We start from the raw sequence: 14,502 nt of genomic DNA, 5'->3' as shown, positions 1-14,502 counted from the left end.
AAAGAAAGAAAGAAAGAGAAACTGTACCTGAATAATTACCTCAGTGCTGCTTTGTTCATGAATTTCAGGATGTGTACAGAGAGAAAACACCCAAATAAATGCAAGTGAAGACGGTAAACAATGTGTATGTTTTCCAAACAAATGTACCTATTGAGGAGTATTCAGGCAAATCTTTTAGTAGGGTGACACATGCATATCTATTATTGGTCAGAAGAAGGAGAACTTTGAACAAATTACAAATTTCCATTCCTTTTTGCACGAACTACTGTAAGGTATGTATGTGTGCAATCTAACTTAGTTTGGTTTACCTCTGAATTGGGCTTGGTATTTCACCATATAAAATACATAAAGTCTATGCAAAGTTAATATTAATTAGTTACTTATTTGGCAGCATGTGTTAAACTACAGCTCAGGAATAATGTTGGTTATGGGTGAGCTCATATATTCTGGATACATACAATGTGGCAGATACTCAAGTAAGATCTTTACATACTACATCATTTAAAAATTTTTTAATGTTTATGCATTTTTTTGAGGGAAAGAGAGAGATAGACAGAGCATGAGCGGTGGAAGGGCAGAGAGGAAGGGAGTCACAAAATCTGAAGCAGGCTCCAGGCTGCTATGCTGACAGCTCCGAGACTGACGTGGGGCTCAAACTCACCAAATGCAAGATCATGACCCGAGCTGAAGTTGGATGCTTAACCAACTGAGCCACCCAGGCACCCCAAGATATTACATCATTTAATCCCCCAAACAACACCATGAGATAGGGATGTTTCTTATATAAGTTTTTTTTTTCAAATGAAGAAAATGGGACTGAGAAATATGAAATAATATGCCTATAATTATAAGGTAGCAAGTGGAAGAGCCCATGGCCAGAAGGTCTGAAGGGAAGAGTGCAGTGAGCACTTAAAATTGATCTTCCAAGCCTCTCTTCCAGGACAGAGTCCCACATGAAGGAGAAACTATTGGAAGTATAATCAAATTGAACTTGACAGGGACAACAGAGGTAAAAGAAAAAGGCCCAGAAGAAGTGGGGGAGGTGAGCAGAGAGCCAGGTTATGTCACCAGCCAAGCAACCATATTTTTTAAATCAGACAAAAATAACAGAAGTGAGAGCTCTGTAAAGCTAGAATAGCTAAGTCAATCAGGCCTCTTTCTAAACCTTCAAGGAAAGTGAGTTCACATAAAAATGAACAACTTAAAATTATCAAGGTCAAAACTCATATAAAGTTATTATAAGAAAAATAAGAATAAGGAATATAATATTCCTTATACACAGTGAAACCATGCCAGAAACATATACTTGTAACACAGATTAAAACTGTAAACTACTATCTCAAATAAATTCAAATACACTAAAAAATTATAAAAGATATTAAATAAGACATAAATTACAAAAAGAAAAAATATATATACAATGAGGTCATGAAAGTTAAGAATTGTAAATTAAAGAAAAATCTTTCTTTTAAAAAAAGAAGACTAAACAAGAATGAATAAATACAATAGCAAATGCCTTAAGAGAAATGGAAAGAGAAAAGAAGGAAAAAATTAAAATCCAAAAGAAATTCTTAGAAAAATATTTTAAAAGATTTAAGGAAAAGTGGCAAATACTGAAGATAGACAAAAAAAAAATCAGTATTTGGCTACCAGATGTCCCTGAAGAAGAAAAGCAAAACAGAAAACAAATGCTAAAAATCATAATTCATGAACACTTTCATATACATATAAATTACATTCTGAAAGGATATATCATGTACCTAGGAAGACTAATGCAAATTGTCAGGCAAAAAACCTGGATTCTAAATAAAAACAGGGGAAGAAATCCTTGTGTATTTAGACAAATAGAACAAATGGCTCATACAGGAAAGAAAATCAAATGATCATCAGACTTTTCAATAGCAAAGGTTTATGCCTGAAGAAAATGAAGTACTATAATTTAAGATACTAAAGGAAAGAAAATGTGAGTGAAGAATTTTACAGCCAGCAAAACTGACTTTGAAGAATAGAAGGCACAGACAAAATTTGATCAATGTGCAAGAACACAGAAAATATTGTTCTCATGAGACTCTGTCAGAGAATCTGTTAGAGAAAGATCTTTAACAACCAAAATAACTCAGAAAACATCAGCATGAAACTGACAGTGAGCATTAGATATATACTTGTTTGTAGAACTAAGAATATATGATGTTTAAATGAGGGAGATTATCATATGAAGCAGCTACATGGCTCTGGCAATGAAGATACAGTACAACACTGTAAACAAGAAGAAAAAGGGAATAAGATGTACAAAAATATTTTATCTGTTTTACATAATTTTAATTATGGTGGTAGTATTACTATTAGTGTTCTAATATTATTGTGTTTAAAGGCAGAAGAAAGCAAACGATTAGTCATGAGAAGTTATCTCTTATCTCCTATGCTCTTGTTAATGAGGAGTAATGGTGTGGAAGAGGGAAGGTGAAATATAGAAGAAGTTTGGGAAAAACCCTATATTCCTAGATCTGAATAAGAAATGTCAATATGAACACAAGATTTTAAAACACACACGCACACACACACACAATTTCCCAGTTCTGTCCAATGAAAAGGCTTAAAAACAATGGCAGCCCAATGGCAATGAACACTGTGAAATACAATTTTCCACTAAAACAAATCAGGGCTTCTTGCGGAAATGGCTAGAACTTTGAAGCTGAAATATACCAAAAGTCCTGAAATATCTTATTATGCAAAGAGCTATCAAAGACTACTAGGGTCATGTTTAAAATAACTCAGGAGCCCCTCACTTGGCCAAAGATTACACATTTTGAACTTCACAAAAGATTAAAATTCCAGTGGATTGAAACTCATCAAATATATTTAAATACATGAGTTTATAATGACAACTAAACAAAACAAAACAATTAGCTGGTTACCTTTAGAGGCTGTCAAGGAACCAACTCATTTCTCTTGAAAGAATCAAGACTACATCTTGCCTTTCCTGTATGAACTGAAATTCCTTATGAAGAAACTTTATAAACTTACTCAACTTAAATGAAAACAAAATGATAGGATACCACCATTCTGCAACCTTTAATGAATTAAGAAATCTAGGCAATGAACATCAGTGGTGGAAAACATCACACACACACACACACACACACACATATACAAAAGACAACCAGACACTATGTACCTTCTGTTAAAATGGCACATTCCGGGGCGCCTGGGTGGCGCAGTCGGTTAAGCGACCGACTTCAGCCAGGTCACGATCTCGCGGTCTGGGAGTTCGAGCCCCGCGTCGGGCTCTGGGCTGATGGCTCAGAGCCTGGAGACTGTTTCCAGTTCTGTGTCTCCCTCTCTCTCTGCCCCTCCCCCGTTCATGCTCTGTCTCTCTCTGTCCCAAAATAAATAAACATTGAAAAAAAAAAAAATTTAAAAAAAAAAAATGGCACATTCCCAGCTACAGTGTTGCCAAAGAGATCAAACCTGAAGTGGGTGGAGGCTCTGGATCCCCCAGTGATTTGCAGAAAATACAGAATGACATAAAGAACTGCATCACGTGCATCTAAAATTTTTTTTTGAATGTTTATTTATTTTTGAGAGACAGAGCAAGACAGAGAACGAGCAGGGGAGGAACAGAGAGAGAGGGAGACAGAATCTGAAGCAGGCTCCAGGCTCTGAGCTGTCAGCACAGAGCCCGACTCGGAGCTCGAACCCACGAACCGTGAGATCATGACCTGAGCCAAAGTCAGTTGCTTAACTGACTGAGCCACCCGGGTATCCAATACCACATGCATCTAACCAGCAAAATGCAAACTGTGGACAACTTACAGTGCAAGCCATCCGGGTTCTTCAACAGATGGCTTATAACTGAAAGAAAGGGATGAAAGGGGATGCTATAGATTAAGAGACTAAATAGACATATCCTAAAATGTGGGCAAAACTAAACTATATCATTTGATGATATGCATTAGGGTGATTAAACCACAAAGACACATAAGGAAGTGAATACTTTAAAAGTCAAGATAATGCTTACTTTTGGAGGGAGAAAGAAAGCATAGAAAGGGGTTTTAAAGAGACTGGCAAAATTCTACTTTTTGAAGTTACATAAGAGGGATTATAAGGGGGGTTACATAATAGTAATTTAATAAACTATATATTCATAGTGTGTGGATTTATATATTTGTGTTTTATTTTATAATAAAAACTTAAAAAAAAAGAAACATATTTCTCGTGTATACTCCATCATATTATTCTCCATTTCTATCTGGGTGGAATCCAGATGTGACACCCAAGGCGATCTGGAAGCCATAATTAAGATGATGGACACTCCCTCCCCCACTCAACAATCAATTTGACCTCCTGAATGCATGGAGGAGAGCTTCCCAGTGTCCTGCCACTGGCCCATTATTGTTACATGATTAACAACGCAATTCTATTGTGTTGGAGCCTTTGCATAGTTTGAAGTTTATTTTTTATTTATTTTTTTCACAACTAAAATTATATTTTGCCATCAAGAGCCATCAGCAACAATGGCTTACACTTGTTTCATGCTTGCTATGTGTTATGCACTGTTTTTTTTTTAATATAGTTTATTGTCAGGTTAACTAACATACAGTATATACAGTGTGCTCTTGGCTTTGAGAGTAGATTCCCATGATTCATCATTTACATGCGACACCCAGTGCTCATCCCAACAAGTGCCTCAATACCCAACACCTATTTTCCCTTCCCTTCACACCCATCAATCTTCAGTTTGTTCCCTGTATTTAAGAGTCTCTTATGGTTTGCCTCCCTCCCTCTCTGTTTGTAACTATTTTTTCCCCTTCCTTTCCCCCATGGTCTTCTGTTAAGTTTCTCAAATTCCACATATGAGTGACAATATACAATATCTGTCTTTTTCTGACTGACTTATTTCACTTAGCATAATACCCTCCAGTTCCATCCATGTTGTTGCAAATGGCAAGATTTCATTCTTTCTCATTGCCGAGTAGTATTCTATCATATATATATATATATGAATGATAGAATACTACTATATATATATGAATGATAGAATGATATATATAGTATATATACACACACACACACACACACATACACATACATACATCACGTTCTTTATCCTTTTATCACTTGATGGACATTTGGACTCTTTCCATAATTTGGCTATTGTTGACAGTGAGCTATAAACATCGGGGTGCATGTGCCTCTATGAATCAGCACCCCTGTATCCTTGGATAAATTCCTAACAGTGCTATTGCTGGGTTGTAGGGTTGTTCTATTTTTAATTTTTGGGGGAAGCTCCCCACACTGTTTTCCAGAGTGACTGCACTTGTTTGCATTCCCACCAACAGGGCAAGAGGGCTCCTCTTTCTCCATATCTTCATCAGCATCTGTTGTTTCCTGAGTTGTTAATTTTAGTCACTCTGACTGGTGTGAGATGGTATCTCAATGTGGTTTTGATTTGTATTTCCCTGATGGTGAGTGGTGTTGAGCATCTGGTTGAGCGTGATGAGTGTTTGTTGGCCATCTGGATGTTTTATTTGGAAAAGTGTATATTCACGTCTTCTGTCCATTTCTTCACTGGATTATTTGTTTTTGGATGATGAGTTTGGTAATTTTTTATAGATTTTGGATACTAACCCTTTATCTGATATGTCATTAGCAAATATCTTCTCCCATTCTGCTGGTTGCCTTTTAGTTTTGTTGATTGTTTCTTCTGCTGTGCAGAGCTTTTTATCTTGATGAGTTTCCTATAGTTCATCCTTGCTTTTATTTCCCTTGCCTTCAGAGACATGTTGAGTAAGAAGTTGCTGTGGCTGAGGTCAAACAGGTTGTTGCCTGTTTTCTCCTCTAGGGCTTTGATGGTTTCCTGTCTCACATTTAGGTCTTTCATCCATTTTGAGTTTATTTTTATTTATGGTATAAGAAAGTGGTCCAGTTTCATTCTTCTGCATGTTGCTGTCCAGTTCTCCCAGCACCATTTGCTAAACAGACTGTCTTTTTTCCATTGGATACTCTTTCCTGCTTTGTTGAAGATTAGTTGGCCATATATTTGTGAGACAAATTCTAGGTTCTCTATTCTATTCCATTGGTCTATGTGTCTGTTTTTGTGCCAATACCATACTGTCTTGATGATTACAGGTTTGTAGTACAGGCTAAAGCCAGGATTGTGATACCTCCCGCTTTTTTCTTTTTCAACATTACTTTGGCTATTCAGGGTCTTTTGTGGTTGCATACAAATTTTGAGATTGTTTGTTTTAGCTCTGAGAAGAATGCTAGTGCAATTTTGATTGGAATTGCATTGAATGTGTAGAATGCTTTGGGTAGTATCAACATTTCAACAATATTTGTTCTTCTAATCCATGAGCATGGAATAGTTTTCCATTTCTTTGTGTCTTCTTCAATTTCTTTCATCAGATCTCTACAGTTTTCAGCATATAGAACTTTTACCCCTTTGGTTAGGTTTATTCCTAGGTATTTTATGGCTCTTGGTGAAATTGTAAATGGGAACCATTCCTTGATTTCTCTTTCTGTTGCTTTGTTATTGGTGTATAGAAATGTAACCGATTTCTGTATATTGATTTTATATCCTGTGACTTTGATGAATTCATGTACCAGTTCTAGCAGTTTTTGGTGGAGTCTTTTGGGTTTTCCATGTAGAGTATTATGTCATCTGCAAAGAGTGAAAGTTGGACTTCTTCTTTGCCAACTTGGATGACTTTTAATTTTGTTGTCTGATTGCTGAGGCTAGGGCTTCCAACACTAGTTTAAAAAACAGTGGTGAAAGTGGACATCCCTTTTGTGTTCCTGATCTCAGAGGGAAAACTCTGTTTTTCCCCATTGAGGGTGATATTAGCTGTGGGCCTTTCATATATGGCTTTTATGATGTTAAAGTATGTTACTTCTATCCCGACTTTCATGAGGGTTTTTATTAAGAAACAATGCTGTATTTTTTCAAATGCTTTTTCTCTAACTATTGACAGGATCATATAGTTCTTATCTTTTCTTCTATTAATGTGATGCATCACAGTGTTTGATTTGCAAATATTGAACTAGCCCTGCATTCCAGGAATGAACCCCAATGGCTCATGGTGAATAATTCTTTTAGTATACAGTTGAATTTGATTTGCTAGTATCTTGTTGACAATTTTTGCTCCATATTCATCTGGGATACTGGCCTGTAATTCTCCTTTTTAGTGGGGTTTTTGGTTTGGGAATCAAGGTAATGCTGGCTTCACAGAATGAGTGTGGAAACTTTCCTGCCATTTCTATTTTTTTGGAAGAGCTTGAGAAGAATAGATATTAACTCTGCTTTAAATGTCTAGCAGAATTCCTCTAGGAAGCCATCTGGCCCAGAACTCTTATTTGTTAGGAGATTTTTGATAACTGATGAAATTTCTTTGCTGGCTATGGGTCTGTTCAAATTTTCTATTTCTTCCCATTTGAGTTTTGGTAGTGTGTGGGTGTCTAGGAATTTGTCCATTTCTTCCAGATTGTCCTGTTTCTTGGCAGGTAATTTTTCACAGTATTCTCTAATAACTGTATTTCTGTAGTGTTGGTTGTGGTCTCTCCTCTTTCATTCATTATTTTATCTATTAGGATTCTCTCTCTTTTCTTTTTGAGAAGTCTGGCTAGGGGTTCATCAATTTTGTTTATTCTTTCAAAAACACAGCTCTTAGATTTATTGATCTGTTCTATTGTTTGGTTTGGTTTTTTGGATCCTATATTGTTTATTTATGTTCTAATTTTTATTATTTCTCTTCTTCTGGCTTTGGGCTTTCTTTGATGTTCTGCTTCTGGTACCTTAAGGTGTGAGGTTAGGTTCTGTATTGGGGATTTTTTTTTTTTTGTTTCTTGAGATAGGTCTGGATTGCAATGTATTTTCTTCTTAGGACAGCCTTTGCTGCATCCCAAAAGGTTTGGGCTATCATGTTTTCATTTTCATTTGCTTCCGTATATTTTTAAATTTCTTCTTTAATTGCCTGGTTGACCCATTCATTCTTTAGTAGAATATTCTTTAACCTCCATGCATTTGGAGGCTTTCCAAATTTTTTCTTGAGGTTGATTTCAAGTTTCATAGTGTTGTGATCTGAAAATAGGCATGGTATGATCTCAATCCTTTTATATAATTTATTGAGGGCTGTTTTGTGACCTACTATGTGATCTAGTTAGGAGAATGTTCCACATGCACTTGACAAGAATGTGTATTCTGCTACTTTGGGATGAAAAGTTCTGGATATATCTGTCAAGTTCATCTGGTCCAATGTATCATTCAAGGCCATTGTTTCTTTATTGATTTTAGGCCTATATGATCTGTCCATCGCTGTAAGTGAAGTATTAAAGTCACCTACAGTTAGCATTATTATTATCAATATGATTGATTATGTTTGTGATTAATTGATTTATATATTTGGGTGTTATCAATTTGGGAGCATAAACATTCACAATTGTTAGCTCTTCTTGATAGACAGCCCCCTTAATTATGATAAAATGCCCTTCTTCATCTCTTGTTACAGTCTTTAGTTTAAAATCTAGTTTTTCTGATATAAGTATGGCTACTTCAGCTTTCTTTTCACTTCCAGTAGCATGATAGATGATTCTCCATCCCCTCACTTTCAATGTGTCTTTTGATTGGGGCATTTAGTCCATTTACATTCAGAGCAATTATTGAAAGATATGGATTTAGTGTCATTGTGTAATCTGTAGGTTTCATGCTTGTGTTATGTCTCTGGTCCTTTGTAGTCTTTGCAACATTCTACTCAGAGAGTCCCCCTTGGGATTTCCTGTAGGGTGGTTTAGTGGTCATGAAGTCCTTCAGTTTTTGTTTGTCTGGGAAAGCCTTTATTCTCCTTTTATTCTTAATGGCAGCCTTGCTGGATAAAGGATTCTTGGCTGCATATTTTTCCTATTCAGCACATTGAATATTTCCTGCCACTCCCTTCTGGCCTGCCAAGTTTTAGTGGAGAGGTCTGCTGCTACCCTTATGTGTCTAGACTTGTAGGTTAAGGCCCATTTGTCCCTAGCTGCTTCAGAATTCTCTCTTTATCTTTGTATTTTGCCAAGTTTCACTATGATATGCCGTGGTGATGGCCTGTGCTTGTTGAATCTGAAGGGAGGTCTCTGCACCTCCTGGACTTGGATGTCTGCTTCCTTCTCCAGATTAGGAAAGTTCTCAGCTATAATTTGTTCAAACCAACATTCTGCCCTTTTCTCTCTCCCTTCTTCTTCTGGAACTCTTATGATACAGATATTATTGTGTTTCATCAAATCACTTAGGTCTCTAAATCTCCCCTCATGGTCCAGTGTTTTCTCATCTCTATTTTTCTTGGCTTCATCATTTTCCATAATTTTATCTTCTATTTCACCTATTCTCCCCTCTACTTCCTCCATCCTTCCTGTCACTGCATCTAGTTTATTTTGCATCTCATTTATAGCTTAATTTACTCAGAGTCCCTGCTGTCTTCTATGCTTTTCTCAAGCCCAGCTATTAGTCAGTCTTATGACTATTACTCTAAATTATTATTCAGATATATTGTTTATATCTGTTTTGAACAATTCTCTGGATGTCATTTATTCCTGGAATTTCTTTTGAGGAGAATTCTTCCATTTCATCACTTTGGCTAGTCTTCTGTCTTTTACATGTATTAAGAGCTTGTTATGTGTCCTGCACCTGCAAGTAGTACTATATATAAAAAAAGTCATACACTGTCCAGGGCCTGGCCTTTCAGGAAGTGTTTTTGGAGTGTGTCTCATGCTCTCTGTTGTTGTGACTCTGGCTGCTTTATCTCCCTACTTGTAGTAGTGGTTTGGACCTTCCACCAGGTGTGCTTTGATGTGTTCATTGAAGTAACCCTGGAAAAAATTTAAAAAGGGGTGGGTGGGTGGAAGAAGCCTTATCCCATACAAAGAGAGAAATGACAGAAGTGGGAGAAAACAAAGAGAAAATGACCAGGCAGAGTTTTTGAGAACCTATACAGCTTAATCCAGAGAGAAAGAGACAGAGAGAGGAAAATAAAGAAAGAGGAGATATAGAAGAGGTGTACAAAGAACAGATTAAAAATGTCTGCTTAAACAAACCAACAACCAGAATAGGGAAAGGAAAAAATAAGGGTAAGACATATATATATATATATATATATATATATATATATATATGGTCCCAATAGGTCATTTCTGCTTTTGTCTCTTGACTTCAGAGATGTGTTAAGTAAGAAGTTGCTGTGGGTGAGGTCAAAGAGGTTGTTTCCTGTTTTCTCCTATAGGGTTTCGATGGTCCTGTCTCACATTTAGGTCTTTCATCCATTTTGAGTTTATTTTTATTGATGGTATAAGAAACAAGAATTGACCAAGAATCAAATCAGAAAATGCAAAAACACTGGACCGATATCTGATGGTGCCTTGGAACATGCGGCTGTGCTGGTCTGGAGGAGGGGCTGTCTGGTTGGTCAGTGTCAATCTTGCTCTAGTAGAAACACAGTTACCAGGCATGGAGGGGCACAGTTTGGTGCAGGCAGGTCGCGCCTCCGCTGAGGGCCCACTATCCTGTTCCATGAAGCTCCACCATGTTGGTGATGGGGAGAAAAATGGTGACACCTCAGTCTCTCCTCCCTGGATGAGGTGTCCCAAACCACACTGTTCAGGCTATCCTCACAGTGCTGTGCGGGCATGATTGGGCCACTTTGTCTTGCTCCACAGTCTCCTGTGCTTCCCAGGTGCTCAGCTGAGATTCAAACCCTGATGTCTTAAAGAATCCCACTCCACCCCACACCAGTTCTGGGGTAGCACCATCTCTGCCCAGCCAACAAAGGGCCTCTGGCTGGCACCTACAGGGTCTTTTATCCTTGGAGAGGCAGTATACTTTCTTACCACGGCACTCAAGGAAGGGGAATGCTTTCTCCCAGTGTGCCTCTGAGCTTGCCCAGAGCTAGCTCCCTTCTCCCCTCAATGCGTGCACACAGGGCAGCGCACTGCAGTCCAGACAAAGCCACACCACCCTGGATTGTCATTCCTAAGGCTGTCTGCAAGTTAGAGACTGACTCTCTCCATTTTTTTCCATTCCAGGTCTGTGGTCCAGAGAGGTTTTCTCTTGTCCAAACACAATCCCACATTTTCACAGCCTCTCTTTCTCTTCCTTTTGTCTCTCTGTGGAAGGGGATTCCCTCCCTGGGTCTGTGCCTATGCTGCCTATTTTATTTCTCCCAATTTGCAAGCATGCACCTCTATCCTGCCAAGCTGTCTCCATGGGCCCCTGGAAATGTTTCTGTCACTCTGTAGCCCAGATTCCTGGAATTCCAAGGCTTCTGGCCTAAATACTGCTGTGTTTGAGAGATAAGGAAACTTCAGGTCCCCCTACTTCTCAGCCATGTTGACTCCCCCCCTCATTTTGAAGTTTATTAGTTGGTCTTCCCTATGTTAACTGAAAGAGATTTCCTTTTTAACTGTTAATTGAAAGAGATTTCCTTTTTTTTTTCTTTCTTTTCTTTTTTCCTGCTAACTCTGCCATGTTTAAGGCTGCCATTCCTTTCTCAGTCCCCTTCTACTTAAAGGGTAGACCACAGGCCAGCATAACTGCCAATTCATGGGAGAAATGCAAACCTTAGGCCCCATCCCATACCTGCATTTCAATCAGAATCTTCATTTTAATAAGATGCCTACGTGATTCCTAAGTACAATAAAGTTTGAGGAGCACTGCCTTGGAAGACCTATTGTATCAGTCAAGCTCTTAGTTGCAAACATTAGAAACTAATTATGGCAGATTCAAGCGGAAAGTCCATTCCACTAGTTCAAAGAAGGGACAGAACTCAGAAATGTTAGTATACCTTGTGACTTTGTGTCATTAGCTTTTGATTCAAAGTCTTAGGCAGATGCACCTGATTTTTATCTGGGTGAAATACAGACTTGAATCCTGGGTCATGTGCCAACACCCTTACCTAGTTGCAATGGTAAAGAAAGAAGGTGTTGGGGAAAAGTGTTTGTGCAAGAAGGATACTGGCCATTGGCTTCTTATCCAAAAATTCACATAATGAGGAGTTCCCCAAACACAGGAAAGGAATTCAGAGGCTGACTCAAAAACAAAAATATGGCCAATAAAGAAAAGATCTGGTAGAATAATAATGCAATTACTCAAGCATGAGCAGAAGGTGTAAAAAATAGAAACACTTAAAGGAAATAATTAAAGGTGCAGGGTTATTTACAAGGAACAAGATCACAAACTATGAACTAGGACAGGAATGGAAAGTATGCTACATTTCCTTTCTATGCCTATACCAGACGTGACTAATCAATCACAGCATTCTTTTATGCTGAGCTCAAATACTATTTCATAATCTTCTTCAGCACAGGTAGCTAATACTAATCAATCCTATTTTTCCTGTAGTGTGAAAGCTTTCCTTGCTGAAATTTCCCCACAATTTACATCTTTTTGCATTCTAGTCTTTAGGAAGAATTGTTTGTGCATGTTTGAGCAATCCACTGCCATCCTGACTTTTAGAAATAAAAGTTAACATCCAAGTTTCTAGGCTGGGCTGATGACATTTAACAAATATTTCACTGCTTGACATCTGTCTTTGTCATTTAGACAGATATTTATAAAAAGCTTGTTAACAGTATTAACTTCTTCACTAGAATTTTGTAGGCCATACAAACCAAGGTCAAATTTGGGGTACAGGGTAATTTTAAATGGGCTCAAAACTTTGAAACTTTAAATATTCCCATGCATGTGGCTGCTTGAGGGCTCTTCATGATCAGTGACATATTTTTTACCATATTTCCTTAAGCTTTAGGGTGTAACTATTATTAAAAATGAAAAATCAAAGCAACAAAGTGTCTGGTCCAGGAACCATCCAGCCTAGGGGGCTTGAGAAAAATTGAGCCTCATTAATTCAGGCAAATTTTAACCAGGCTGAAGGTCAATTAAGGTAATCAGTCAGTGCAGTAATCCACAGAAAGCCACTTTAATAAGCTAAGGTGCCATCAATGTACACAGTCCAATGGTAATGATGGCATTGTTCATTGTTTGGGCTGGGGGTGGGGCAGATGGGAAGAGCAGAGGCATATCTATGATGCTGTGGAAGAGCACTTAGAGAATAATCACTGTTTTTGCTTTATTTTGTTTTCTTTACAAGAGAAACACAAAATTCTTTGGTCATTCACTTCATTATCCTGATGGCGCTGACTATCTTCTACGAAGCTAAATCATTTTAATTGGGATACTAGCTTCTTTACCTAATGGAACCAATTACTTCTAAAAAGAAAAAAATATATACTTATAAAGAAGAGTTATAAGACTTCATGCTTTTCCCCCTATCCCTCCCCACTCCCATCCCCACCCCAGATTCAGGCTCTACTGGATTAATTCAAAGCATAGCTGTCATCATTAGCAATACGTGTGTCCATGGCCCCAACAGCAAACACATAATGGTTTAGTTTAGCCAGATAAACAATTCTTGCCCTCTAGATTTTTCCTCTAGGAGTTCTAATGCAACCAGGATAAAAGTTGGAACATATCTCGATGGAGTAAAAAGCACTGAGGCCAACTTAAATAATTGTAGTGGATTTGTTTTATTAATGAGCCCAATTATTCACCGCTCTTCATATGCATGCCCATAGCCACGTAACTCTGTAGTGACTGCCCTCTCTGGCTCTGGGCTGGGCCCTGTGATATGCTTAATGCCAACAGATGTTGGCCAGCATGATGCATGTGGGGGCTTGAAAGGCCCATTCGCCACCAGGCTTGCTTGGTCTTATTCTCTGTCATTTCCTTGAGAAGGACATGCCTGGGCTAGACCACTTATCTCCCAACAATGAAAACAAAAGTGTTGAATAGAACTGAGTCACCTCAGTCATCTCCATGAACGCCATCTTAGGTCAATCAAGAGCAACTGAGCCCAGACACATGAAAAGGCCCAACCAAGGTCACCATTCCAAACTAGTGAGAAACACATACTATTACTGGGTGCCACTGAGATGTTATATTGAACTATTTTGACAATAGATAACTGATAAGATAATATACATATTTAATTAGAATAAGTTTTTGTGGCCATTTAATCATCTTTTGGGGGAGACATCATCAAAATAAATTTCTGATCAATCAGATCATTCCAATTCAGTTATTTTACCAAAATCACTAAATTAAAAGTAGTCTGCTCTGCATGTTCCATTATGCAGCCATGGGCTGTGCTTAAAAATATCACAGCTGCAATTTCTTATTTGTATAGATTTAACAAATCCCTCAGTTCAAAAGCTGTACTTAAGAGAAAAGTCATAGAGACTTAGATAAGGAAAGGTTGGTTGGTCCTCATCCTTGGTTGGGCTTGACTCCTTCTGTTGGTTCCATTTTCTGCCCAGGGCACACAAAGTTAAAGTCTCCTTCTCCCTCTCCACAATAGGCAAGGGCAATTGCTTTTAGTGGAAGAAGCAGTGAAATGTTGCTCTAGGATCCAAGGGAGTCCTGGGATTATTGTGGATCCCCAGGGGGCCTCAGTCCAGCAGGTACACAGCCCGCCTTGAAAC

At 38.0% G+C, this 14,502-nt stretch overlaps 1 protein-coding gene across 4 annotated transcripts in view; it reads right to left on the bottom strand.

Annotated features, from left to right (window-relative positions):
- Positions 1-14,502, bottom strand: part of CTNNA2 (catenin alpha 2) — a 1,115,456-nt gene that overhangs the window by 238,860 nt on the left and 862,094 nt on the right. The gene's annotated exons all lie outside the window — the stretch shown is intronic.

The sequence above is a fragment of the Prionailurus bengalensis genome, chromosome A3 (genome assembly GCF_016509475.1).
Source record: "Prionailurus bengalensis isolate Pbe53 chromosome A3, Fcat_Pben_1.1_paternal_pri, whole genome shotgun sequence".
NCBI classification, from domain to species: Eukaryota; Metazoa; Chordata; class Mammalia; order Carnivora; family Felidae; genus Prionailurus; species Prionailurus bengalensis.
This window is presented reverse-complemented; position numbering and strand designations above follow the sequence as displayed.